Genomic DNA, 27,935 nt, shown 5'->3' on the forward strand with positions numbered 1-27,935 from the left:
AAATTTTAAGGGCACTTTGCTGGTGCCCGTTACTGTGGAGCTCCTGGTGAATTTCAGCGATCAGAATACTATGCTTATTTTGAACATTGAGGAAGTGATCAGTCATTCAAACAGCAGCAGAGGCAATTTTAGCATGCAAAACTGCAGTGATAATAATACACTATAATAATGTTACCAAGCATTTATCGAATGACTTGTAATTTTTAAGCATTTTCCCAGTGCTTCCTAATTTGAATGGTAGAGTATTGTAAATCCCTGTTGATGGCTTATGGGGTCTTTGTTCACACCCATCTCTGATATTTTATTCTGCCAGTAATAGGAGGAGACAGATGGAGAATGGGAGACTAGCCTCATTCAGTCCAACTCTGTTTTTCTAGTTCTTGTTTGAAGTAGCCTATGAGGGGAGGCCTTAATGCAACCTCTCCAAATTCCCACTGAAATACCTAAGTCACAGAAAATGCTAAGAACTCACTCCAGTATCCAACATTAAGACATCAAATAACAGAACCCGGGAGAAATTTCCACTATTGGAAAGGCTGTTGGAACTAAAGTTAAATAAACAGTGGCCTAACATTGCTTAACTTGATGAAACAAAGAAGCCCCGCCCCCATGAAAGAAGAGGAACACAGCTGGTCCCTTCTTTTTTGGATGCCTCACCTCCTGGCATACAGACCCAGGGACTGAATAAAGCATGAAGAATGTCACAGTACCCTCTTCTCCATGGGATGGTTTAGAGGTGATCAGAGCCCTAGCCCCTAATTCTCCCTGCTAACATAGTCACACTGGGATAAGAATCCTGTGACTTCCGGAAAACAAAAGCAGCGGAAATGTGAAATGGGGAGGAGTGGGTGGCATGCACACACACCCATACGTATATATGCAAATGGAGGCATCTCATTGACAGGAATAGTAGCCGCAGGAGCAGGGCTGATTCTAGGGATCAAAAATCAGAACGAGCAGAGCAAGACTGGCGCTGGGAACGTTTCTTTCCACTCCAAATATCTTTTCCATCCAGTGTTCCACTCCACCTGACATCCTACCACTAGAAGTTCATTTCAATAAATGAAGTCATGTGCTTTCTAGGATCATCTTTCGCAGCCTAAGTATGCCCGAGCGGAGTCAGGTATGAAGTCACTGACGCCTTAGCTGGAATTGTGGGGAATGTTATAAAGTCAGCCTTTTCCAGCCCCAGGCCCCAGGGCTCGGCTGATGTCAATGAAAGAAACAGGATGCCATTTCCCTGATGACTCCGCTAGGAGGTAATTATACCACATGCCTGAAGGAAACATTTGGGAGGCTGAACTGGCTGTGATCAAGAATGGATAATATAGACCAGATCCCCACTACTTATTTGTTTCCCTGTGATTTTATCATTCAAGTGTGGTATAGAAAAATTCAAGCTCAATAAAGCTTTGATTAATTATAATCTAGTAAATGTCTCTATTACTGTATTTTGTTCATTATGTTTGTATGATATCACTTACGTATGTGTGAGTTTGAAGTTCTCACACATCTATTATCATACACTGCTGGGTAGCAGCTGAACTACCCACATATTAGGATGTTAGCTTTATTAGGGTTAATTGGAATTGCTTCCTGTCCCCCCCCCCCCCCCCCCCCGCCTAGGCTAAGTGAGATGAAGGAAGCTGTCTTATCTAGCCAGTTTTCTCTTTCTCTTAAAAATATCCTGAATGATTTGCGGTTATTTTATTCTCGCATGTCCAAGGGCATCACTTTTGTTCTTTCTGTAGTGTTGCTCTGTTTCCAATCACCCCCATCTCCCCTGATTCCCAATCCCCACTCCTGCCTCCAGGGTAGGGAGAAAGTGGATTTGCTGATTTACTTTTCAGTACTGTTGGGGAAATATCATTTGCCCTCTATGTTATATTCTCGGAGTGTTAAGTAGTTTGGCTAAGTCAATGTTGAACTTAGATCATGTGAATTGTATTCCTCGGTCTGCCACTAATTCACATGGTGATAGACTGTAAGTTATTGAACTGCCATGCCTTGGTATGCACAGCTATAAAATTAAGATAAGATTGCAAAAACGACTGGCCGTGGTATGATGAATTCAAATGACTGATCTCTGCAGCACAAGTGCTTATCTTAGAGATGAACTTCCTGAAGTTCTTTGCAAAAGCTTGTGTGTATCTGCATATTTTCTTGGGAGAGGTTTCGTGAGTTTCATCTGAGTTCAGCCCGTTTGCCCTGGAGCCTCCAGGACAGCTGTGCATAAACACTGGTCTGGGGACTCATGAAGAATTTTGTATTGGTCCATGAGGAAATGTGAAAAATAAGAAAAATTGTAAGGGAGTTTCCATAAAGCCAAATGGATTCAACTTTAAAGACTGTACTATTGTGACCATCTAGAGGGGTGGGATAGGGAGGGTGGGAGGGAGACGCAAGAGGGAGGAGATATGGGGATATATGTATATGTATAGCTGATTCACTTTGTTATAAAGCAGAAACTAACACACCATTGTAAAGCAATTATACTCCAATAAAGATGTTAAAAAAAATTGAAAAAAAAAGTGTATATTTTCCAATGTTTTGTTGTTTCACTTACTATTATGATGGTGTTAATGTAGGGTGGTCCCCCCAGCTCTCTGCCCCAGTGGCTTCCCAAGGCAAAATGTTAAGGTTAGGTTCAAAGAGATTTTTAATATTTTCATGGCTCATGAAACCAAATATTTGGGAACTACAGCTTTTATAGAAGATTCTCCTGGCCCTTAATGTTCCTTTCAAACATTTGCTATCTGTCTTTGGCTATTTTGAGAGTAATATGAATCAAAAAAAAAGGTCATGAAGAACCTAGTGGCAAGACGGGAATAAAGACACAGACCTACTAGAGAAGGACTTGAGGCTATGGGGAGGGGGAGGGGTGAGATGTGACAGGGTGAGAGAGTGGCATGGACATATATACATTACCAAATGTAAAATAGATAGCTAGTGGGAAGCAGCCGCATAGCACAGGGAGATCAGCTCTGTGCTTTGTGACCACCTAGAGGGGTGGGATAGGGAGGGTGGGAGGGAGACGCAAGAGGGAGGAGATATGGGGATATATGTATATGTATAACTGATTCACTTTGTTATAAAGCAGAAACTAACACACCATTGTAAAGCAATTATACTTCAATAAAGATGTTTTTTAAAAAAAAAAAAAAAAGAAGCATTGGGCTGCCTCTAGGGCTGGTCTATTCAACACAAATCAACAGCCATCAGCCTAGAAGAACAAAAGGTCTTCACTGTGGGTGATCTTGCAGGGATGGTTCACACGGAGCACCACAGTGCATTTACTTTCCTTCCCCTCAAATCTCACAGTGACCAGAACTTAATTAAATTCTTGCTCCGCTTCTTTCCTTCTGTCCTCACACTGCCAACCACCCCCCTCCCTGTATCCTTCTGAGGACAGTGATATACCCCATCCCGTGCTCCCTCCTGGGGAGACCCCTGTGGGGTGCGATCCAGCATCTACTCTACCCTCTTTCCCCCACCTCCTCCCCAAGTAGTCATCCTGGAAATTTGGAAGGTAAGATCCTTCATCTTGTAATGGAGTTACAGTTCAAAGAAGTGAGACGCATAAAGGACAACTACTGTATAGTAAATCAACTATACTTTCAAAAAAAAAAAAAAAGACAACTATACACTACATTCCTCACCCTTAATCTTTTATTTTACTTGTTTTTTCCCCCAGTATCTTTCTTCTACCAACACTTTATTAGCAGTATAATAGGGCAGCCCACCGGAGAAGAATTGGATGAAAGTAAAATGGTCAAGGAGAGTAAGCACTGAAGAGAGGCAGCGACAGGAAGAGTTAGTCTTCCATCTGAGCAAGAATGGACTTGATAATGCAACGCTGTCCATTTGGGGGCTTCAGAAGCACTAACCACTCATCTATCTCAGGGCTCTGGAGCTCCTTTGGACTGTTATCCGTGTTTTAATGCTATATCTTGGTTTATTCATTAATTCGACAACTATCTATTGAATGTCTACTGTGTACTAGACAGTGCTAGGTGCTGGGGATGCAACAGCAAACAGATGCAGACATGGTTTCTGCAAACATGGCGGCTCAGAACACCACTGACCAGCAGGATCCCGGAGAAGGTTATGTTTCAAGATCACTGAGTTGACAGATTCATTGCCAAAGGTAGTTTCCTTAGTTTCTTAAAGGGAGATGCAAGGATTTCAGAACAAGACTGATGAATCGAATCAAAGAGAATCGAAAATTTGCAAGATAAGATCTGTACTGGTGAACCTTTATTCTCTAGGGAAAAGTAATTATTCTCTAGGGAAATAAACGTAATTATTCTCTAGGGAAAAGTCATAAACTGAGGTCACTGATGTGCCAAGGCGAACACCCCTTACCAGGGAAAGAGCCCAGATCCCTGACCACTGGTACCCTCCTCATTTTCTCGAGTTGCCTTTCTGCTGCTCCTTGTGGCCATTCCACCTGCGAGGGCATTTAGATCACAGTTTCTCAGAAGCTTGTCAAGAGCAAACATAAATCCAAGGCTGACATAATCCCCCCCAAATTCCATGCCACATTCAGAAAGGCAACCAGTTCTCCAAGAGATTCAAAATTAAATCAGGCTGGCATCTTGACCTAGCTGGGGACGAAGTCTACTTAATGCAGATGACTTTTAAACAGAGTTCGTGTCAACAATGGCCACTGCGTAAATCCTGATTTTTCAGCTTAAAGTTAAGCTTACCCTTCATACATCATGCCTCCGTTCCCAAAACACAGGAGAAACCTTTGGTTTGGGATGAATTACGTTTAAAAATGTAAAGAAAAAAAAATGTCCTTGGAAATGATCCCGAAATTTCTTAACATCTGAAAATACTTCATGTAAAGAATTAATTTAGGAGAAAAAAAACCTACTTTGGATTGGAAAATATTTTTAAACTAGGAGAGCAAGAGAAGGAGACAGTATAGGAAGAAAACTCAACTTCTGAATTATTATTGTCCCTAAACTCTGTTCTTAGGAGGTGAGTGGACAGGACTTGGGTGCTCTTGGTGGCTTAAGATACGGGTGGTAATGGGGCAGAGAAGATGACCAGACACATGTGCAGAAAGATATGTGCTTACCGGGCATCTTCTCCAAGGCAATCATTGAATGAAGGAGACTGACTCGATGAGAACACTGGGTGATGGTGACAGTGGGGTGGACACTTGGATGAGTGGGAGCTGGCGGCTGGGGTAGGGGGAGAGTGAAAGAGGCGCTGGGAAGTATTTCTTTCCCTGTAGTATCACAAGGCTGCTTCTCTTAATTTTGTGGTTTTGCCATAAAGCCCAAAGAACTGTGACCAATGTTTAATAAGCCTTCAATAAATGTTGACGTTTCTACCTGAAATTCCACCTATTCGACATTGATTCATGCTAACAATGTCCTCTTTAAAATAAACATTCTCTTGGGAAGGTTCAAGTCAATTGACCGCTCATCTTTCACGACGAGTGTTTAACAGGACTGCTTCTGGATCTCTAGCTGAGGTCAGCTGCACAATGAGAGTTCGATGGCCAAGTGGTTAAGAAGAGGCAAGGCAATGTGGTGTCAAGGAGATGCTGGGGCTGAGTTCAGGCACAAGTGGGGTCTTGGGAAGTCAGAAGTTTTTACTTCCCCAGGATAATGTCCTCAAAGTGCCAAGGGAAGGAGACACGAGGAAGAATAAGCCAAAAATAACAACTGTGGCTATGCAACGTTTGGGCCCAATGTAGGGTTCACGCAACCCTCACTCTGCAAAGTTGTAAGCGTTCTTTGGCAATTGCGAAATCTAAAATATTTTAAAGATTTTAAATTCTGTGAGTTGGCCTCAGCTGGTCTTCTAAAGCCTAGTGCTTGCCCAACCTCAGTGGTGTTACCCAGTGAGCAAGCATCCACATTTGCTTTCCACAGCTGCGAAGCTCTAATTTTCAGCAAGATACACAGTAGGCGTCTGACTACATAGAAGCAGCACCACAAACCACCACCACCAAGGATCATTTATCAGTTATTTTGGGAAAGGGGAGGATTTTTTTTTAGAAGAGAGGAAACTATGCTAATAAGCTTTTTGTCTGCACACATCCCCATCCCCCACCCCCACCCCCGAGATCCCTATCTGTGCATCTCAGTTTGCTACACTGTTAGCCTGAAAGGAAAATGAGGTGAGATGGAGATATCTGAGTCATAAAAGTAATAAAACATGCTTCTGGAAAATAGCTTTCTACTTTCCCTTAACCCCACACGCTTCCCAGTTATGTGGTTTGTTTCTTCAATGCAAGTCTTGGGAAATTATAGTTAGGGATACTGATTGCTAGAAAAATATACACACGCGTTTATAATTTATATGAAGGGAAAGAGAGAGAAAGGGCCAAAAAAAAGGATGAAAGAAAAATAACTTAGTATTAGAAAAAGAGAAAAGAATCAAGAACAAGACTCACTCTGTGAGGATAGAGTAAGTCTTACCTGCACCCATACCAGCTTTCCAGGCAAAACAGGGGGTCCCTGTCTCTTGGCTCAGATGTTAGTGCCAGGCAGTGTCTTCTATTTATATGCTGTCTCTGGGGATCTTGCTGATTGATGTACTTCTTACAATTCCTTTGGTAGGCGGGGAGTGAGGGTGACCTGCATGCTGGGATGTTGGTGGAGCTGAGGGAAGGGTTGCGAGGAGATTGATGGGATGGGAAACTTGGAAGCATCTTTGTATGAAAGGAGGTGTTTTAGGTCATGAAGAACTAGATCCATTGGGTTGTATGCAAGAAATGTTAACATTCCTCAGGTTCCCAGGTGATTCACTTAATTTGCCCATCATCTCTGGATGGTTGGTTTTGTGGTTGTGTGGTTGAAACTAAACACATAGGACCTTGAATATACCCTCCAAAACCAAAACATGAGTGGGATCTGTGGTCAGATACTACATGGCTGGTATCCACGGTGGGAAAGATCTCAGAGGATGGCTGATGAGGTTGGGGGTGTCTTAGCTTGCCCAAGGACTGCTATAGGGGGAGGGGATGGAGCGAGGGGCAGCTCAGGGGAAAGAGTCTGCCCTTTTCATGGGCAGTCATCTGCCACCCGAATGGTCAGGTTAAAATTCCTGATAACTCAGGTGTTGGAAGATTGGAAGTTGCCCTGCATGAATTGAGTCACCAAAATCTCCTTTTAAATTTTGTGCAGGTAGTACCATGGCACCAACAAAGTACTTAGGTGGCAATTAGAAGGGTAGTCAAGCTGAATTGTAAGGGTTCGCGTTATGGAATGGGGTCTCAGTAGTGGACAGAGCAAAGTCGGAAGCAGTGGAAGGGGCAGGGAGGATGAACAACTCAAGGGTGTGTCAACTGCCCCTCAACCTGGGCTCTGTTCTCCACTCTTCCACTTGTCCAGAAGCTAAGGATGAGAGTCAGCAGTGTAAATATTGATTTTAAGACCTGGGTCTTCAACAAGATCAATTATCAGCTGTTTCATGTCTGAAACGGATACACACAGTTGAGAAAAGCAACAGTGATCGAAGTCAACAGTCGAGAAGACAATCACAGCTACTGTGAATGCTATAAACTGCTGTGCGAAAGCATTTCTGTGTCCAGGTACAACGCCCCTGGGGAGGAATGCGTTCAGAGTTCATGCCTAATGAACACATAGAAGAGGAAATGTCTCATCCAGGACAGTGTTGGACTGACCTGCGGTCCATCTGCCTGCTTATGGTTATGCACAGCTGGAACGGAGGGGACTCCACTGGAGGAGAGAGAGACTCACACAGGGGTAAGACGGGTTTTAAAGATGATAACACAGGTAAACACCTGCTAAGCATGCGGGACTGGGTAATAGGAGGCATAACTCACATTTGAAAAAAAGCCTTCAGGTCTTGACTTCAGGGGACTTACTCTTAGATGGTTTAATCTATGTCCTTCAGAAGCTTACACCACAGCAAACACTACAGACATGGGGATTACCCAGGACTAGCTGACAGTCTACATATTCCATAGAGTATAGTCAAAGAAAGATGCCCTTAATAAATAAAGAAAAAAGGGGGCTTCCCTGGTGGCACAGTGGTTGAGAATCCGCCTGCCAATGCAGGGGACATGGGTTCGATCCCTGGTCCAGGAAGATCCCACATGCCGCGGAGCAACTAAGCCCGTGAGCCACAACTACTGAACCCGTGTGCTGCAACTACTGAAGCCCACGCGCCTAGAGCCCATGCTCCACAATGAAAAGCCACCACAATGAGAAGCCTGCGCACTGCAACGAAGAGTAGCCCCCGCTCGCCGCAACTAGAGAAAGCCCGCGCGCAGCAGCGAAGACCCAACACAGTCAAAAATAAATAAATAAAATAAATAAATTTATTTTAAAAAATAATAAAAATAATTAAAGAAAAAAGCTACACTAGCTCAAGCCAACTGCTGGCCTGTAGAGCACTGTGAGGGAAAGGTTCTGCAAGATCATCAGCAATGACTAGATCTGGCTTATTATAAATTATACTCACATTTGCATACAAATAATCAATGATCTACATCTCTTAAAAAATGTTTTTTTTCCCTCTCTCCAGTAAGCACTTTATGTCCTGGTGAAATCCTGTTCATCTGATTACTTTACTATAATGGGAAAAGGAGCGGCAGGGCAAGGAGGAAATACTTCCTTGGAACCTAGTCAATCCAGGTACATAGTAAATACTTTCCCTCCCTTATCATATTCAATCACCAGAACAACACTATGCGTTACCTACCATTCATTCTATTTTCCAAATCAAGGAACGAAGGTCTGAAGGGTTGATGTAGCTTTCTCAGGCACTAAGAACAGAGATAGAACCGGAACTCCCATCTACCTGCATCCAGCGCCATTGCTCCTCCTGGTAGACCATGTTGCTTCTCCAAACCAACAGTGGCAAAGTATACTTTAGCTTAAAATGAGCTTGTAATATACCGCCTGCCTTTAATCACAGGAAGGTACAAATATTTGCCAGAAGAATTGACTTTAGCTGGATGGCTACCCAGTCTTGGGTCTGTCTGCCACTCCTGAGCCTCTGAAAAACCAGCCTCAGTGCTATGAGGCCAGCCCCCCACGCATCCCTTTACCTATTCATCCACCCAGCGTGGGTCGCCCCCAGCAGCCCGCAGCTGTGTCACGAGGGCCAGTCTGTGAATTCCTACTGGTGTCTCTCGGGTTATCTGTGTGCTCACGAGGACTGGGGAGTTGGTGAGCATAGCAAAAGAATACGGTGTGCTTGGGTTTACTTTGTCATTTCTAGGCCTGGGCTAAAACCATCACCTTAAGAAGCTAAAATGTGTGTAGTTATTAAATCCATTACTATTCATTTGGGGGTGGGGAAGGAACAAGATAGATACAGTCCACTAATTTGCCTTTTCCAGCACTCGTCTGGATTTCTCCCTAGTCAAGAATTATTTAATTAATGTCTTCCTATGTTCATTCCACACATATTCCCCGAATGGGACAACGTGCCGTAGCATACGAGGCTGAATGAAGTGTGGGTCTTGTCCTCAATGAGCTAGCAAGTAGGAGAGACAGAGGGGAGAGTAACAGATGAAGAGATACAGGGGCTGAGAGAGGATGTAGACAAGATGGGGTGAGTGAACATGCAGGAGAGGGCAGAGTCCAGAGGCTTGTGGAGAAGACAGCTCTTGGAGTTTTGCACTTTGATCCTCTTAACAGAGGGCCTGGGTCTAGGAGTACTTTCTAGCAGTTTCCCTCAGGGCCAGCTCAGTGTCGCTCAAACACTGAGAGAAGTGAGGAGACTCCAGGGATCCCAGGTTCTGCCATGGTACCTGGGTAGGTATCACGAGGGACTAAAAATGCTGCTTGGGACTGAGGACCATGTACGAGACAAGAAATAGATGCTATAAGAACTGTCCTCTGGGCCCCAAATTGCTTTTCCACCAAAAGCTGTTCTCACTGGGATGGAAGATTTGGACCCGGTCACCGGGAATGCTGGCCCTTCCTTGTTGCCAGACGCCCGTGGAACCTCAGGGCTTGGGCTTTCTCATCCTCGAGTGAGAATAAGAATAGGAATAACAATGCCTTCTCCATGATCTCTCAGGGCTGTTATGAGGCTCAAAGGGGATAATGTACAGGAGGATACTTCGTAAGTGGGCCCTAAGTATTTGCAGTCACTGTTATTAGTACTGGCAACATGTCAATTTCTGTATCCCTTTCCAGCTGAGTGGAAGGCCTTTCTGTTGCCCTTCTCTTAGGAGGTCACTCTTGTCAATTCTGAGATGGCCTTTGCAACACGGAAGCTTGTCGGGAGTGATGCATTTGGAGAAACCGTCTCTTAAGGTTTGATAAATGCATTCATTTTTTGGGAAGCAAACACAGGGTGAAGCAGACCTGTTTGGATTGAGGTTTTATGTCTAACGCTAAGAGGGTTACATAATTAAATCAGAGATTGCGTCCCCTGAGATCCTCAGGAGTAGACCCATTTTCATAGGCTCCACATCCATCTCGAATATTCCTGTTGCTTGTGGCTAGGTGGTTGTGTGTGTTACGTGGCGTGTGCATGTGCCGGCGCCCTCACCCACACGTGAGTAGGGCATGGGGTAGGGAAAGAAGAAGATGAGAAAGGGTCTTATAAAATGAACCCAGTTGTGCAAAACATTACATGATGGTGAATCATTTCAGCCTCAATCCGCCTGACGATCACCCTGGCTTCAAGGATTAATGACCCTTGTCATTAGATTTCTGAGGCAGACAGCATCCCATTGCAAAGGACCACTCCCATGAATGAATAATCATGATAAACACAACTGCAATAAATACAAGCCAGAGGTTCATCTTCTAGAGTCTACTTCGCTGGACGCTAAAGGAACAGCAGCCCTGGTTGTAATAGTCTCAGGTCCGTTCCTTTAGAATCCAAAGGGGAGGAAGGACCCATAGGGTGTCTCTGGTTTGTCTGTGTCTCCCGGCAAGATTACCCTGAAACCAAACCTAACAGGGGTAAGAAGGACCTTGATACTCCTGTGAGAATGCACTCCAGGCTTTAAAACCCTGACTCTCAGGAAGTCTTCCTACTGTGTGTCAAATCTTACACGCATCTTTCATTTAGTCGGGGCCAGACTATGTCTGGGGCAACAGATTCATTTTCAGTGGCACATGAGGAAAGCCACCTTTCTCCCCATCCACAAGATACACAGGCACACGGAATAAAGCTGCCTCATTCAGTCATGCACTGAGCACCTACTATGTGCGAGGCAGTCTCTGAGACATGTTGCACTTTATAGTGTCTGACATCTGTTTTCCATGTGACCTTCACAACAACTCTCTGGGTTTGGGCATGGTAGGGGTTATGACCTCTAGATGATGGACAAAGGAACTGATGCTCAGAGAAGTTATGAGAGTTCCCCAAAGACAGTGAAGTTCAAACCCAGGTCTTCTGGCTCCAAACCTACGTTTACAGTTGCACCACTCAACCTCTTGCTGTCCTGGGCTGTCATCCCTCTCTGTGGGAACGAGTGTATCCTACGCAGCCCCTTCCAACTGGCCATTTGCATTAAGGCTCCATGTTCTGGATGAGTCCTAAGAATTCCTCACTAGAAGAGGGAAACAGTAATACCCCCAGGTCTTGAAGGATTTCCCTTAGAGACTGGGACAACCCAGGTTTGGTCATCTCAGAGGGTCCAGGGTCCCTCATTTTCCTTCTCCCTGACCCCAGCAGTCAAGTGCAGCAGCGCAGAGGGAAGCAACCCAGTGTAGCAGAGAGGTTAACAGTAGATCCTGCAGGTGGTCAAATCCCAACGTTTCCACTTGCCACCTGCATATGTAAACCCAGCTTCCCTTCCCCTGTCTACATATTGGGGATAATAACATCAAATGCCTTACGAGGTCAACGTGAAGATTAAACATGTGATGCCACAGAAAGCACTTAAAACAGGGGCCAGCATTGAGTGAGTGGCAATACATGTTAGGTATATTTACATACCTCAAAAATGTAAAGAAAGCAAATGAGATAAAAACAATAAAAGTGTTTTCTAATACTTCCATTAATGAAAATGATGGTTTCTGATTCCATCTTTCTTTGGCGTCTAGCACTAATTTTGAGATAATCAAGTCTATAGAGCAATGGTGTTTAATGAAATGGGTGAAACCTACAGTGTTTCAGACAACAGATCACTGGCCAGAGAGTAACAGACCGTGCAGATGATTCTGCGTGTCCTTTAGTGCCTCAAACACCTTTGGCGCTCAGCAAGATTGCGTGATTCTAGTGTTGGCTCACTTGATGACCCCTTCCCCGCTCCACCCGGGGTGTCCTGTAGAGACAGACTTCCCAATATCCACTTCCGTTGCTGCTTTCCCACTTTGTTTCTTACCCACCAACTGAAGGCTGTGATGACATTCTATCCTTTCCTCCATATTTTCCCAGCCGCGGACATGGGAACTGGGTCCTGTGCACGGATTAGTCTAGGAAGGGAGACCCCACCCACGATGTCAAGCCCTCCAGCACCTTGGACTCTCATTCACTGGATTCTTGGGGATCAGTGAGTTGACACGCAGGGCATGTTCTTTGCTGGGGCCTCTCTTTCCTGGTGCCACGTGAGTGCCCAGGCTAAGATGAGACGGCGAGCCCCTCCTGGGCTGGGGACTGTTTCCCAGGACTTTGCTGGGCCAGATGCCTTTGGATCCTGAGCACGGCTTGCAATTAGGAAAGGGACATCGGAAGCTAGTGATGCTAGCCCCTCACTTTGCAGATGAGGAAACTGCAGCCTGAGAGGAGACCCGGCATGCCAGAAAGAGGCTGAGCTGGGAGAAGAAGCCTGGGGACCAGCACCCAGTCGGGGTCTCATTAAGGCTCATCTACTGCCTTCCCGATCACCCGCCAGGCTTGTGTCATCGGACTACGAGACTGATCTCAACGAGACATATAAATGTGTCAAGTCAAGGAGAAAGGCACTCGGCTTGAAGTGGGGACAGTGGAGCTGGGCGTCTAACCCAGCTCAGATGTTGGTGGTTGTCGTCATCTCTGTAAGGGGAGACGGCAAGCACTGTCCTAACCAAATCCCAGCTCTCGAGGCTTTTACAGAGAGATGACTCATTTTGGAATAATAGCCCATAAATTAATAAATACCATTACGTTTATGGGCTTCTTCTAGTCAGAGCCCTTTCTAGCTATCAATTTAGTTTTTAATAAACTCCCCCTGACTTGTAAAAGCACAGCAGTCAATTTCTGGTCTGTGCTGAAGTGACATTTCTGGTATCAACTTCCTCCTGCACACGTGCGATGAAGACGAAAGGGCCCCAAACAAAACAAAAACTAAGTGGAGAGACATCTGTCAGTTCCCGTTAGGTGACCGGATGAAGGCCAGTGTGCCTGGCTGCCTCGCCCAGCGTCCGGGTGCCTGCCCTGGGGGTCGTGTGAGCACCTCGCTGGATGGCTCAGATGGAAGAGACCCGAAAACCACCTTCAGTTGAGACTCTCTGAAGAAGAACTGGGTGGGAATCATGGCTGACCCAGCATGTGACTTGTCATCTAAAATAGTACCAGCTCTGCATACCCTGTAGGTAGGGGTGATGGAGGGTAAAGTAAGTGAAAGTTCAGTAGCAAGCTTTATGTCCTGGAAAATGTAAAAGTGCGATCATGTTGTAATAATAATATAATGATGATGGTGATAAATATCATATACCGAGTGTCTTCTATGACATAAATATCTATGCCAAGCACTAGACATTCAGTATTGTTTTTGATGCCCACAGCACTCTTAGGAGGCAAGTATCACTCTCCTTGGGCTCAAGAGTGGATGGGTAACTTGCTGGAGGTGACACAAGCAAATTCCTCCTGTGGAAATTCAGCCCTCCAATCTGGTCATCTGGCTCTAGTCATGGTCTTGCACTGCCCTAGACCATTCAACATGTAATTTTTACTAAGGTTTATCTGCCTTAATTCAAACCATACTCTTCAAAGATTTTCTACTCATTGTTAAAAACACAGATACAACCTAGGATGTTTTTATTAATATTCCAGGCTTGGATTCTGCAAAAGAGGTGCCATCTTTGTTGCCAACCAATGCAAGAGGCTTCGTACAGAACTCAACCTTTCTTTTCCAAGAGTGACTAGAAGCCCTACAGATGTGGAGGGTGGGAGATAGGGGTAGATATTGGGGGTCCCGAAAGCTACTTATTCAAGGAGAGCCTAGAACTCCTAATTGCATTTGGAATAGATCTCCCATGGGCTGATAAAGTTGGAGGAGATGGTAGAGTTCTTTGAGTCCAACATCCTTGTTCTGCAGGAGAGGGCTCTGCAGCTCATGGATTCTGTAGTACTGTGTCCAAGGTCACCAGCTACTTGGTGACAGAACTGGCTTAGTTACTTTAAGCCCTTGTACTCCTTCCTCCATGTAATGCTATCTCTTGGGCTGAGTGGTACAACCAATGACCCACTGCTCTGGCATTTCCCTGCAACCAAGCTGTGGTGAGGTGGGGGCCAGGTGAGGAGGAGGCATCTGAAACTCAGGTGCGTCTGATTAGTGATTGGTCTTCATGGACACTGTCAAAATGTAAAGGGAATGACTTTGTAGCCCATAGCTGACTCTACAGATCATCTCTTCCATGGCATTTTCAGACCTACCAATGATCATGATAAATAATCATTAAATTGGGTGGGCTTGACTGGGAATTATCTATAGTGCCCTGCAAGAGGTCTGACAATGATCTAAACAAATAGATTTTTCAAGAATGTTCACTATTATATCCCCCACACCAAGCACGTGTTGTATACATAGCATCACTAATAAATATTTGTTGAACAAAATAGATGTTAATATCTCAATGTACCGAAACAGCAGTTGCCAGAAACTAGAAATCCAGTACCTTGTTCTGCATCACATAGATCCATCTAAGAGGTAAGGCGAAATTTGAAGTTAGATCTGCCTGCCTGAAAAGCCTCTATCCCAACCACTTTCAACCGTAAATTTTAAGGTGTGGTTCTCACACATTAGTGGGCTGTGTATGTCTAAGAACCGGCTGGGGAACAGAATCCTGGAACCTCCCCTAGAGACTTGGATTCTGTAGGACACTTTGCCACAGCAGCATAGGTTATTTTGGTGCAGATGGACCACAGGCCCCACTTGGACAAATGCTGTTCCAAAGATCATTAATAACAGCTGACATTTACGAGCCCTTACTCTGTCCCTGGAAAAGTTATTTCATGCTCTCACCAATGCTATGATATAGGTTCTATTATTATCATTGCATTCTGGAGATTAGGGGGGAAAACCCTGAAGCACAGAGAGGTTGGGTGACCAGCCCCGGTCACTGAGTTGGTCAGGTACGGAGCCAGAAGAGAAAACCCAGTGTCGTGCTGCAGAGCCTCTGCTCTCGGCCATCAGCCTCTGCAAAAGGAAGGGCGAGGAGGGAGGGTGGAGTGTAACGCACTGTTATTGTCTCCACTCAGTTTTGTCTGAGCGTAAAAGGAGCTGGATCCTCAGGTGCTTCCAGGGGGAGGGAAGGCCGGCCAAGGTGACCCTATCAGGCATGGCTTCAGTCTGGGGACACACCTAAGGGCAGAGCTAAGCTGTGAATTGATAGAGCAATTGGCAGTGTCTCTAACCACCCTTCTAGTGCCCACCAATGGATGAGGAGGCGTTTAGAGTAGATTTTAGGGTAGGTACCTCTCTTAGCCACCGTTCCTTCATTTTTGGTAGCAAAGAAGGCAGCTAATGGCAAAAGACATAAATAAAACAGAAAAACTTGGTATGAGCATCATACAAAGCTTATAACGACATCCATACTCTTGTTAGGCATCTCGTCCCCACCTTTGTCCCACTGAAACTCCAGGGAATGAAAACTTTGGTTGTTAAAGAAGCAGATGATCATATTTCTATAGAAATATTTCCATGAGTCAAGCGCCCGAGCTAATAAAGACTCATTTATGAGAGGTTACACCCAGAGAAAAATAGCAAACAAGCCCATGTTTCAGTCCTCTTAGACTTGTAAACAGTCCATAGGCAGTGTGCTCTGAAAGCAGCAAAACTGTCCCATAAAATGTTTGTAGCCGTGACTGCTGCTTATGTTGTCACGGGGAAAAGTAAAAAAGGCACATGCACAGAGGGTTTTTTAGGTGCTCTCTTGAACTAATCATAGTTTTTATTTTCTATATTTTATGATGCTTCGAAATCTTGGAGCCTTGTGGCCTGGAGGATGGACTGCTTCTCCCAGGATTAACTGCTGTCCTACCCTCCGCCCCCATCTGCAGGGGATACGTTCCAAGGCCCCCAGTGGATGACTGCAAACTGCAGTTAGTACTGAACCTATATATACTATGTTTTTTCCTACACATGCACACTTATGATAAAGTTTAACTTATAAATCAGGCACAGTAAGAGATGAACAGCAATAACTAATAATAAAACAGAATCATTATAACAAGATACTGTGATAAAATTTATGTGAATGTGGTCTGCTTCTCTCAACCTCTCTCAAAATATCTTATTGTACAAATTTAATGCCTTTTCCATTAAAGGAAACTAAGCACTCACCACCCGCGGTGGCTGTAGCTTTCGTAGTTGGAAGAACAACAGCAAAACTAGCATGAACTTCTTTTTCCTTCTTCACAACTTCACGGATAGGACATTCGTTCTTACCTTAGATCTCAGCAACCTCAGCATACAATTTTCCCCTGTCCTTATTAAGTCGAGAACTTTTACCTTTCCACTTAAAGGAAGCTCTCTACAGCTCCTTTTTGGCATATCTAAATGGCCAGCATCACTCCTCTTGGGCTTTAGGGCTGTTATTAAGTAAAATAAGGGTGACTCGAGCACAAGCATTGTGATAACTGGACAGTCGATCTGATAACTGAGGTGGCTACCAAGTGACTAAGGGGTATGACTGGACAGAACGATGACTCACATCCTGGGCAGGACGGAGCAGGACAGCACGGGATTTCATCACGCTACTCAGAATGGCTCGAAACTGAAAACTTACAGATTATTTATTTCTGGAATTCTCCATTTAATATTTTTGGACCAAGGTTGACTGTAGGCAACTGAAACCATGGAAAGCAAAACCATGAACGGGGTAAGGGGTGTGGCTCCTGTAATTCCTAGAGGCAGCAAACACTTTGCCGCCAACACACCTTGGTATGCAAACCAACCAATTCCGGGTCCATACCCCGACCTACCTCCTTTTGTCAGGCTTCTGCAGGGGACATTATCCCCCTGCCCTAAATCACCCCAGGGCCAGATGCAGGACAGCTAGAGACCACGTCTATACCCCAGAGTCTGCCAACATTAATCAAAGTATTCAGTTGCAAGCCTGCCTAGCTGCTCACCTATCCTTGCCCATTCTTTCCCCTGAAAAAGCACAATAAAGGCTTTTACCCATGCCTTTCCCTTGCTCTTTCTGCCTCCCGACCGACCCTGGTGCTTCCCTGTGTGACCCTGCATGGCATGCCATGCCCCCTCCCCTTGGGAACTCTGAGTAACAATTTCTTTTCCATGGCAATTATCTCCTGCTCTGTTGGCCTTACCATACCTGAATAAAAACAAAATCTTAGGTCCATTTTGAAACACCTCCTTGCTAAATGCCAGAAAAAATTCTCCTAATTTTTACTAAGGGAATCACTCCTCCTTCTGTTTGTAAATCAAGAATTTTTCATCCCATGCTCTGAAAACCTTGCAAGGTAGGCTGCCCTGTGCCATTACAGGACAGCGCCTGGATACTGGAAGCGGCAAGAAGTGGCTGAATCCTAACTCCTATTTGCTGGGCGGGTTATTCCCTCTAAGTCCCAGTTTTCTCATCTGTATAAATGTTATGTGAATCGCCACCCCCCAGGGTTGTGGGTTTACACGAGATGGTGTCTATAAAGGACACAGCCCCTCATGTGGGTTCCAGTAAGTACTAACCAAAGGGTAGCTTTCAGGCATTCTTATTTTCTCCAATCACCAGTCTTGGTACTGTGGCTTGACAACGCCTGGGTGAGGCTCTGACAGCTTGCAGGGAACATTCCCCCTTATCAGAAATTCTTTCTGCCGCAGAGAGATTAAACAGGGCTCAGAATCTCATATCCAGGGAGCTTGCCTTTCAACTCAGTGCCCTTGGGGATGCCGGGAAAAGAGGCTGCCTGCCTCATACATTGGGTACCGTGACACGGCAGTGAGAGCTCAGCCTGTGGAGCTCAGAGAGGAGGTCTGGGGGCTGCTGCAATCTTCCTATCTATTCATTTGTGCTCACTATCCTGTTGAAGCCTCTTCTCTGTGAAATTGGTGTAGTCACGATTTGGGGGATGGACCATCCGCCTGGTCCCAAATGTGGTTCATGAACTTGGAGGGAAGTGCATTGACTGTGCATCTCAGCAGCAGGAACCATGCCTTCATTTCACAGCTTTGAGCATCAGCACCCTTTTTGGACGGCAACAGGCACACAGCGGATCATTTTGATGAGCATTGCAAGCAATTTTTCTCTTCTTTTGCAAAATCCTCTGCCTTCAACTTTAATGGGATTGGCAGTAAGCCTTCTGTGCCTCGGTCTTTCAAGAACCCTCCAGCATATATACAAAGGCATGCACTTCCACCTTAGATATATACTTCTGTAGTCAATGTCCACATTTATTATAAGTGTGAAATAAATGGAAATGATATACATTTCTGTTTATCACCAAAGAAGTAAAACTAATTAGGTAGGCTGGGGAATGGGATATACTGATTAAATTTGATTACTATTTAACTAAGTCTAAACGAAAATCTCAGTTTGGTTTCCACCATTCTGACAAAAAATCTTTCAAATGTACCAGCCTGCTTTTCTGCTTCAGTAGACTGAACATTTGATTAATCTTGGATACTTCAGCTTCTGACAGCAACTCAAATTCACTAATATGAACATCAAGTCTGCCAATATAAAAGATGTGAATCCATGTTCATGTATTCTAAACAAAGGTTAGAAAATACTTATGCTAAAAAATTCTTCATAATGTACTTTGTTATGATTTACATCTTACCTTCGGTAAGTGAAATAGGTCTATTTCCCATCGATAGAATTTGGGATAATCAAGTTTGATTAAAAAGTATTGTATCATAAACTCCCTCATCTCAGCTCAAAGGCTGTTTCCAACATTGATTTCATGGATTTCCCATTTTTTTCAGGGTCATATTGGGGCAAAGTTTGTGGCCCTCCTTGACCAGAGTATAGTTCAATGTTGCCAAGAAAGCCTATCTTGACGATGTTTCGTGCGTATGTCTCCTGGAGATTTTATTGATATACTATATGTTTTCTTAGAATTATGGGTGATCACTGCAGCATAAAGAAACATGGAGTGGACTCATTCTTGTTCTCCTGTCTGACTCTAGGAGATCCCTAGCTCTGCCACCACCGTCACCCAGCAACTGCCGGCTTGTCTGGAAAGAGGAGGAGCAAGGGTTGGGGGGCAGCGGTCGGAGGTGTCGGGAAAGGCCTGTAAGATGAGCCCTCATTTATGAGGGGGCCAGTGGGGCTTTTTCAGCCAACCTCTGGTCACCACCACTTCAAAGCCTCTTTCCTGGAATGTCCCCAGCGCTTGGAGTCCATTTACTTTCCCAGCGGGTTTTACAGCCGCAAAGCCTACTCCTGACTTTATCTATGTTCCCACCAGCCCCTGGCGAGGGGTCCCTGGAAGTTGTTTCCACGGGGACAGCACAGTGAACGGGGTGGCTGCCCTTGGCTCACTTCCCACCCGTGACCCATTCTCTCCCCCCCAGGGACCCGGCCAACCAGCCCCTGCGTGCACGCATCAGCCCGGTTCCCAGACAGGATGGGCTGGTCCAACTCTGAACGGTCACCTGTTACAGGGAAAACAAAGGCCCGTTCCCCCACCTCTCACGCAGTCCACTGGGAACAGGGCCAGCCCGTTCTATGTGTTCAATACGTTTTCAAACATGCTCCTTTCAGTGGCCGCTTTTGCGGTGGTTATCTCTTTAGGGTCTTGGCCTCAAAGCGCCTTATTTGTCGTGAATTGTAAAACAGTATACCCTCTCAAGCTTTTAAAAAAAAGAAAGCTCTAGTTTTACTGGAAATTTTTCTTGTGGGAAAACCTCTCCCCTGCCCCATTGAGAGATGCCATCACCCACAGTCTGGATTGATTGGAGGGACGTGGCCCAGCACCACGGAGCAGGAGCTCACAGCCCAGATGTCGAGGTAATTTCCAGACCTCGTTTTGTTTCCTCCCTCCTCTTCATGAGCTCATGGATTAAACCACATGAGCTGACCACCTGCTGATTGCTTTGTATAAACTGCACAGATTTTTCAGGCAACAAAAATAAATCTTGCCCTCTCCTAGCAGAGCAGGGACGATATTCTCTAGGAGAGAGAGAGAGAGGAATAGTTGAAATGGCTCTAGAGCAGCTGGCAGTCCTGTGATTGTGTAACCCAAACAGCCAGCATAAAATTGTAAAACTCTGCCGCAGGGGCAGATGGCTGCTGGGAGGATATTTATAGCAGGGACCCAGAAATAACTGTAAAGGAAAAGCTTTCTGAGTAACAGGAGTCGGGACTTCAAGGTAGCATTCGGTTTAGAAGATATTCTTGCTCTTCTCTGAAACCCTGGAGAGCTGTGCATTCCTCACCACACAGGAGAGAATATTTGGTATATTCACAGAGTGCACAAAAGGTAATCCTCTCATAGCTCTGCGCTGCCCAGACCTGACAGGTAGGAACTGGAAACAGGAAGGGAAGCAGGGAGAGTATTAGGAACGTGAATGGGGCATTTTGCACTGCACGCTGGAGAGCCGCAGTGACGGAGCCCAAAGACACTCTAGGATCTGCATGATAGCGGTCATCAGGTCAGGAAGGGGCCCCCTTGCGGGCCGTGCACTAGGCAGGGGCAGGATACACAGAACTGCGGCAAGGAGACCAGCGTCCGGGCTCAAATCAGGATGCACCGCCCCAGCCAGCCCCTCTGTGCTAAAGCCTTTGCCAGTTGGCCAAGGAGGAGGGAAGCAGACTGCAACAGGGCCTGGGTACTATTTGTAATTCTTTCTCTATTTCTAACTTTAAAAAAAAATTTTTTTTGGCTACACCACACGGCATATGGGATCTTAGTTCCCTGACCAGGGATTGAACCTGTTCCCCCTGCATTGGAAGTGCAGAGTCTTAACTGGACCACCAGGGAAGTCCCTCTAACTTTATGAACTGCATCAAGGGTAATTTGTTAGCATGGGTTCAGGACTTTGCAATGCATCTTTCTGTCACTGGTATAAATTCTTGAGCTTCAGTTCTCGTTAAAGAGAAGCACGCAAATTAAGCACCCAAACCAACAATGAAGTCACCGCCCTTGGATCCTGACAGTATAGACCAGCAAACCACGAAATGACACCAAACCTCTTCGCACTACAAGCCATGCACGAGGCTGCAAGAAAGAGAGGGAAGAATGTTCAGACTCCTAAAAGGGATTTCCTTGTATATTTAACTTCTTAAGTAAGTCATTTGATCTTTGAAAAATGCATTAAAAAGCAATCAGGTGGTTTGTGTGCATGTGTGTGTGTATGTATATGTATATGTACACGGTTGACAAGGTAGCTCCATACAGCATTCAAAACAAACCAAAACAAAACACTCCCATAACTGCAAGAGAAAAGAGCTGCATGACAAAACTGCACCATGTATGTAACGATTTCTCTTTCCTAAGAACTGATTGAACTGATGTTTTCCAATCTTAAGTGTCCCTATGAGTGTATCTTTCTACCATGCTTGCCTCATTCCAATGGGAGCACCAGAGAGGAGCTTGGCTTTACTTATTTGCTTTCCAGCTAGTACATCACTAAGATTTATTATGTGTATCCAGCTAGTACATCACTAAGATTTATTATGTGTATCTTTAAGTCCCCAACTGGAATTGCCAGTGTTATTAACAACCCACGCTACTCACTTAGAAGATAATTAACAAAGTATCCCAAGCACAGCTTTTCTAGAAGGTACAACTATCCACTACATATCGAAACTTGACCTCAGTCAATTTTGTCTCCTTAGCAAGGGATGGCTTATTTTCAGCTCAACGCCACCTCAGGATCTCCTGATGACCTATGCGATTAAACCCAAGGCCGGGGTGATTTTACACTCCTGACACATTCATCTCTCTTACAGCAAGGTAATCAGGCAGAATGTGAGTGGTCCAGGGCTTCACACCCCAAGCCAGGAAGGTTCCTCATGTCTGCTCTGTGCTGCACTTGCTGGTGGGGACACCTGACCCAGGAAGACAGCGAGTAAGTGGCTATTCAGCTCTCCGGTTCCCTCCACGTGCTGATTAACCGTAACCCCAACGTGCTGGAGGACAGTGACCGAAGGAGTTTTACCTGAAACTGAGCAGGACGCTTTGATGGCCTCAGGCGCAGCCAGCCACACCCCAGTTTGCAGCAATAGGACCGGGGACACCGGGATCGACCGTGGCCCAGCACAGGAACAGACCCTGCCGCTGGCTTTGGGAAAAGGTGCCGAGGCAGAACGCAGATCTGGAGGTGGGTGTAAGCTCTCTGATGACAGGGACCGTGTCTGATTTCCACTGCATCTCCAGTATCCAGCTCGGAGCCCCACACATAGTAACCCTCCACAGAGTTCATCCAGCGCAGGCATCAGCAAAGCTGGAGTTTTTCGTGGTGATCTCATGGGAGGGGGGTCAAAGGGGAATCACGTGGCATCCAAACAGCGCAGTGGAGGACACTCTCAGGGACCCAGAACTTAGCAATACCCAGCGACCAGAGACACTGGAGGGGGGACGGTCTGCACCAGAGAGTGGGGTCCTGAGAGCAGGCTCAGATGGAAAAGCCTCGGAAGGTGTCTGGCGAGAGCAAGGCAGGACTAGAGGGAGGGACTGGTTACCAAGACCGGGGCAGAGACCTGGATGGCGAGAAGGATCTAGAAGTTGGGAGAAGCCTAGTCATGAGAGCTGGACTATGGGATGAGGGTTAGAGCAGCAACACGGCTGATTGCAGTGATGCTGTTGGCCCCCGAATGTCCGGCTAGAAACAGAGCCTCCTGCCTCACTTCTGTTAAGTTCCCCGGGCCAGGGCCAGGGTAGGGCCGTGGGTAGAGAGCAGGGGGTGCAAAGGCTGTGACATGACAGTGTCTGCACTCCTGATCCCAGTGAGGTCAACCTCTCCGGCCACAGGCAAGACTAGGTAGTTTATGGAAACTGCCTTTCTGGTTGATTTAGAACCGTTTTCTTCCCCTCTAAACACAGTGCATTTAGGTTAAAAACCAGGCAGCGTATCAATAAACTAATTGAGAGCATAGGCACTAAGATTTTAGTGTCCTTTCATAAACTTGTAGTTTTAGAGTCTTCCCAAGGCAGAGGCAATATAAGATTCCAGGCTCCAGCTGCTGCGAAAACTGTGAGCCTACATCTAATAGGGTGCAAGGGAGGTGATGGTTAGCGTAGAGAAATTAATCAAAGGACAGCACCACCTAAATCTTCCAAGGAATCGTGAGGCTCTCCTGCCTTCTAAAGAAAGCACACACACCTTCACACTTGCACACACAATGGAAGTTTTGACTGGATGAGGAGAACCTGCTTGTAATCACTGTTTTCTGGAAAGGTAATACGTTCATAGGTGATGAATAAATGCTGTCAGCTTCAACAATGTTATGAATACAACCCGAATAGAAATGAGCAGAGAGCTAAGAGGAGGTCTGACAATGAATCTTGCATTTCATCATTTAGTAAAATACGAGGTGTTCCCTTAAAAGTGCAGGTTGGTCTCTATTTGTAATTGATGTCGGAGCCCAGGGCTCATAGATATCCTAGACCGTTCAGCCGCACTTGCCCTGAAAACCCTTCAAAAGCAATCTTCTTTCCCTCACTGTTCGCTGCCACCTAGTGAATTTACTTGGAAAAGAAACCAGAGCTGGAAAGGAAATGCTTTTTAAAAGGCAAATAGACCACCTAGAGAGGTGGGATAGGGAGGGTGGGAGGGAGGGAGACGCAAGAGGGAAGAGATATGGGGATATATGTATATGTATAACTGATTCACTTTGTTATAAAGCAGAAACTAACATACCATTGTAAAGCAATTATACTCCAATACAGATGTTAAAAAAAAAAAAAAGCTGCCTTGGGGATCATGTGAACTCAAAATAAAGCTCAACTTATAGACGAAAAAAAAAAAAAAAAAAAGGCAAATAGCTTTAACAGGTGCCCGGAGCAGGAAGGTAGAAGCTCTTGCCAAAAGGGCCACGGAGGAGATAATGAAATTCAAGCCACTGGAGCAGAGCACATAAATGAAGCCGCTGTCCGGTGGAACCTTCTGGAAAGAGCAGGTTGAGGTCAGCAGTTCATGACAGCATGGGGCTGCCGATCAGGACAGCCCGGCTGGACAGAATCAGTCTGTTCCTCTGCCCGCCCCTTGGTTGACCCCAAAGGCAGGGCCACATGTCGCATGGCCCAGTATACAGACGTTAAGCGCTTGGTAGAGAAAAAAGGTGTTTGGAATGAAGCAGCTGGTGCCGAAGCTCCAGAGTTTGTGCGTCGGAGGCATGAAAACTATGGTAACGGGACGATCACAGAAGGGAGGGAAATGTAATCAGAACGGAAATGCAATCATGTGCAGCTTTCCTAACCCCCAGCTGTCTTTGCCAATCTCCCTGCAGTGTGAACACAAAGGCTGTAACCTCCCAAATCAAGAGCGGGCCAGGGTAACTGCCTCCTGCTCACACCCAGGGTCACCGGGCACTGAAAGGACGTTGTTCCTCCATCACGCCGCACACAGAACTGTCGGAGGGAGGTGGCCGTGGGCACTGACTCTGCGAGCGCTGCCGTGTGGCTCAATCTTGTCCGTCTGTTTCAGAATCCACCTTACCTCTCTCTCTATTGGGATCATGAGAGCCCTCAGCCCTGCCCAGATTCTCAGGCCTGCCCAGGTTCTGTGAACATGCTGGAGAAGTGGATTGCTCAGGTTCAGGTAATGATACTTGTGCAAATGAGATGTGCAGTGGCTATTGCCATTGGAGCATGTGTCATGTGCACACACGTACATGGTAGTATATGTGTGCGAGTACATGCGCATGCATGTGTGTGTACATGCTATGTGAACACTAAGAAACTGATGACATCCAGTCTCTTATTGTCTTATTGTACATTGTCTCTGAAGGGTGAGTTTTAATGAATCTGATCATTAAGGAAATGGGGAGGCCGTTTGGCTCAGAAACTAAGGAAAAAGAATCCACTGATTTTAATAATTAAATGAGACCAAAATGAAACTCTAAGATTTGTTCTTTTCACTCAAGAGACCATGGACCATTCAACTCATGACATGTCTCCCCCAGGTATCCTCCAGAGTAACTAGTTCAGTGTTAAAAGACTCTGTAACTGTGTGTGTTTCCTGCTAGCCATCACTTTCACCCTCAGAACAGATTTGCCCCGTTGCAAAAATGGTGATATTATTATTGATATTTTGGCACTGGGTCATTCACTGATTTGATGCTATTTGTATTGTAACTTAACAGTTGTCAATTGAATTCGAATGCTTGCTCTATCCTTGGGGACCTGAGCTATTAATAGAGCAATGCATAAAGAGTCTAAGCATATCGCAGGGGATCACTCGGTTTGAATTACTTTACGGATGTACTTCTAAACGTCATCTCAACTCTAGCACTGTGCAGCCAGTGGGCCAGTGTTGTTCACTGGATCCATTTCTCCAGAATCATTGTTCCTATCTTACATGGTGGATCAAATCCTTATACAATACGAAGGAACGAAACAAAGACCACATGTAAAGGTGTTAGCCCACATACGACGATGTGGCATATAACTAAGCACAGCTAACGTGCTTTCCAAACAACGTCCAACTCCTCCAGAGTTTAATTACACTGTGCTTCATCCAGAGGTTGGTGTCCCCACCCCAGGGCAAGTCCAAAGGGCACCAGTGTGAGACTGACAGGGGACCCGCTCTCCAAGGATCAATAAAACCAGTAGAACAACAAGATTTGAGGAGTAAAAATGAAAAACTAGAACACTCCAGTATGCTATGAATTTGGATCGTCTGTGCCCAACTGAGAGAGGTTGTAAAAATAACCCTCAGCATCCTGTTCTTGGGGAAAAAAATAGTGCCAAGCATTCTTAATTAGTACTTTCCCTGGCAGCAATTTGGAGATCCTGTGATTCCCAAATCTCCCTAGAGGTAGGGAGTTGACTTCACAGAAATCTAGGCAACTTTGCAAAAAAATGACTCCTTAACCCAACTTTGCAAATAAATATGTTTTTAGTTATTAGATATTTCCCTCCTAATTTACAACAGATAATTCACGGAGACAAAGTAAATTTTAAGCAACTAATTTTGCATGGGGCTCACTCTGCTTGGCCATGAAAAGAGTCAGGCCGACCTGGACTCCGCTGTCCAGGAGTTGGGGACCCAGGGGGGTCTGAGGCAAAAAGGCAATGAAAAAGAAACATGACAGCAGCGCGTAACTCCCCACCCATCCAATGGGGGGCGTTAAGAAGACGGCTTGTTTAGATGGACTGCATTTTACTCATTCACTAAAGAAGAACAACAACAAATGTCTATTTGTGGAAGACACCATGCTACACACCACAGATTCTCAACCCTACTGGTCCGAAGGAAACATGAGAAATATAATTTTTGAAAAATTTAAATTGTTTAAATGAGATCATAATGAAATTTTAAAAATTCATTAATTCTGTTTCTCCGCAGACTTTTGTTCTCTGGTTGATAGGAAGGACTAAGGCAGGGAATATTAATAATTATTGTAATGATAATAAAGTAGCTATTATTTTTTGAGCACTAACCATGTGCTAGGCAACTGTATTATAATTGTTTTTAAGTGATTCATCTTTTTAAATCCTAATTTTCACAATACCCTTTAAAATAACATCACTGCACTGGATTGAAAGCTTGTGTGTACTCAGAAAATTCATATGTTGAAATCCTAACCCCCACTGTGATGGTAGTAGGAGGGAGGACATTTGGGAGGAGATTAGGTCATGAGAGTGGAGCCCTCATGAATGGGATTAGGGCCCTTATAAGAGGGACCCCAGAGAGTTCTCATGCCCTCTTTCTGCCATGTGAGGTTACAACGAGAAGCTGGCAGTCTGTAACCAAGAAGAGGGCTCTCACCAGAACCCATTAATAACTGCACCCTGATCTTGAACTTCCAGCCTCCAGAACTGTGAGAAATAAATGTCTGTTGTTTATATGCCCCACCCCAGTCTATGGTATTTTGTTATAGCAGCTGTAACTAAGTAAGACAAACATTTTCTCTGTCTTACAAAGGAGGAAGTTGATTGTCTAAGGTTAAACAATTAATACGTGACAGAACTGAGATTCAGACTTTGGACTGTTGGGTTCCAGAGTCAGTGTCCTTAATTGTTACACTTATGGTTAGATGATGTCTTAGATCTTTATTTAAATATATATATACAATTTCTTTTCTATTCCCATTTTCCTAGCCTAGGAAGTTCTCAGTGGACTATTGTCATAGTCTTCAAACTGGCCACCCCGACTCCTGTCTCTTCGCCAACAAATCCATCCCCATAAGTTGCCAATAGAGTTATGTTCTTAAAATGCAAGTCAGATGATTCTCTCCAATATCCAAAGCTCTCAATGACTCCTTTCACTTGACTGATAAAGAAAATACTTCTGAATATGGCGCTTAAGGGCCCCTGATCCAGCCTCATGTCCTTTTCATATGCCTCATAGTCACGTGAACCCCACTGTTCAGTGTTCAAAAGGACCAAGACTTTTGTTCATGCTATGGCCCCAATCTGGCTTGCCTTCTGGCGGGCAGTATGGCACAGTGGGCATGCATATGAGCTTTGGGGTTGACTGGACTTCAACTGGAATCCCAGCTCTGCCACCTACCAGCTGTGTGACCTTGGGCTAGTTGTGTGACGTCGCTAACCCTTACTTGTTCATCTGAAAACACGCAGTGCTGACAGCATCAAAGGGAAGAACAGATACATTCCACTTAGCATAGTGCCCAGCACACAGCATTCAGTAAATGGAAGCTGATTTTATCTGCCTCAGGAAACTCTGTGCCCTCTCTTCCATC

At 45.2% G+C, this 27,935-nt stretch overlaps 1 protein-coding gene and 1 long non-coding RNA gene across 2 annotated transcripts in view; one reads left to right on the forward strand and one right to left on the reverse strand.

Moving 5' to 3' along the window:
• The window catches only part of FRMD4A (FERM domain containing 4A), a 466,908-nt gene that overhangs the window by 380,841 nt on the left and 58,132 nt on the right, over window positions 1-27,935 (reverse strand). The window lies entirely within an intron of this gene.
• On the forward strand, window positions 1,624-27,764 carry LOC309656479. Its single transcript, XR_014261398.1, has 2 exons — window positions 1,624-2,508; window positions 23,959-27,764. It is a non-coding gene; the product is annotated as an uncharacterized lncRNA (long non-coding RNA).

This window comes from Balaenoptera physalus (genome assembly GCF_965194825.1).
Source record: "Balaenoptera physalus genome assembly, chromosome: 2".
NCBI lineage: Eukaryota > Metazoa > Chordata > Mammalia > Artiodactyla > Balaenopteridae > Balaenoptera > Balaenoptera physalus.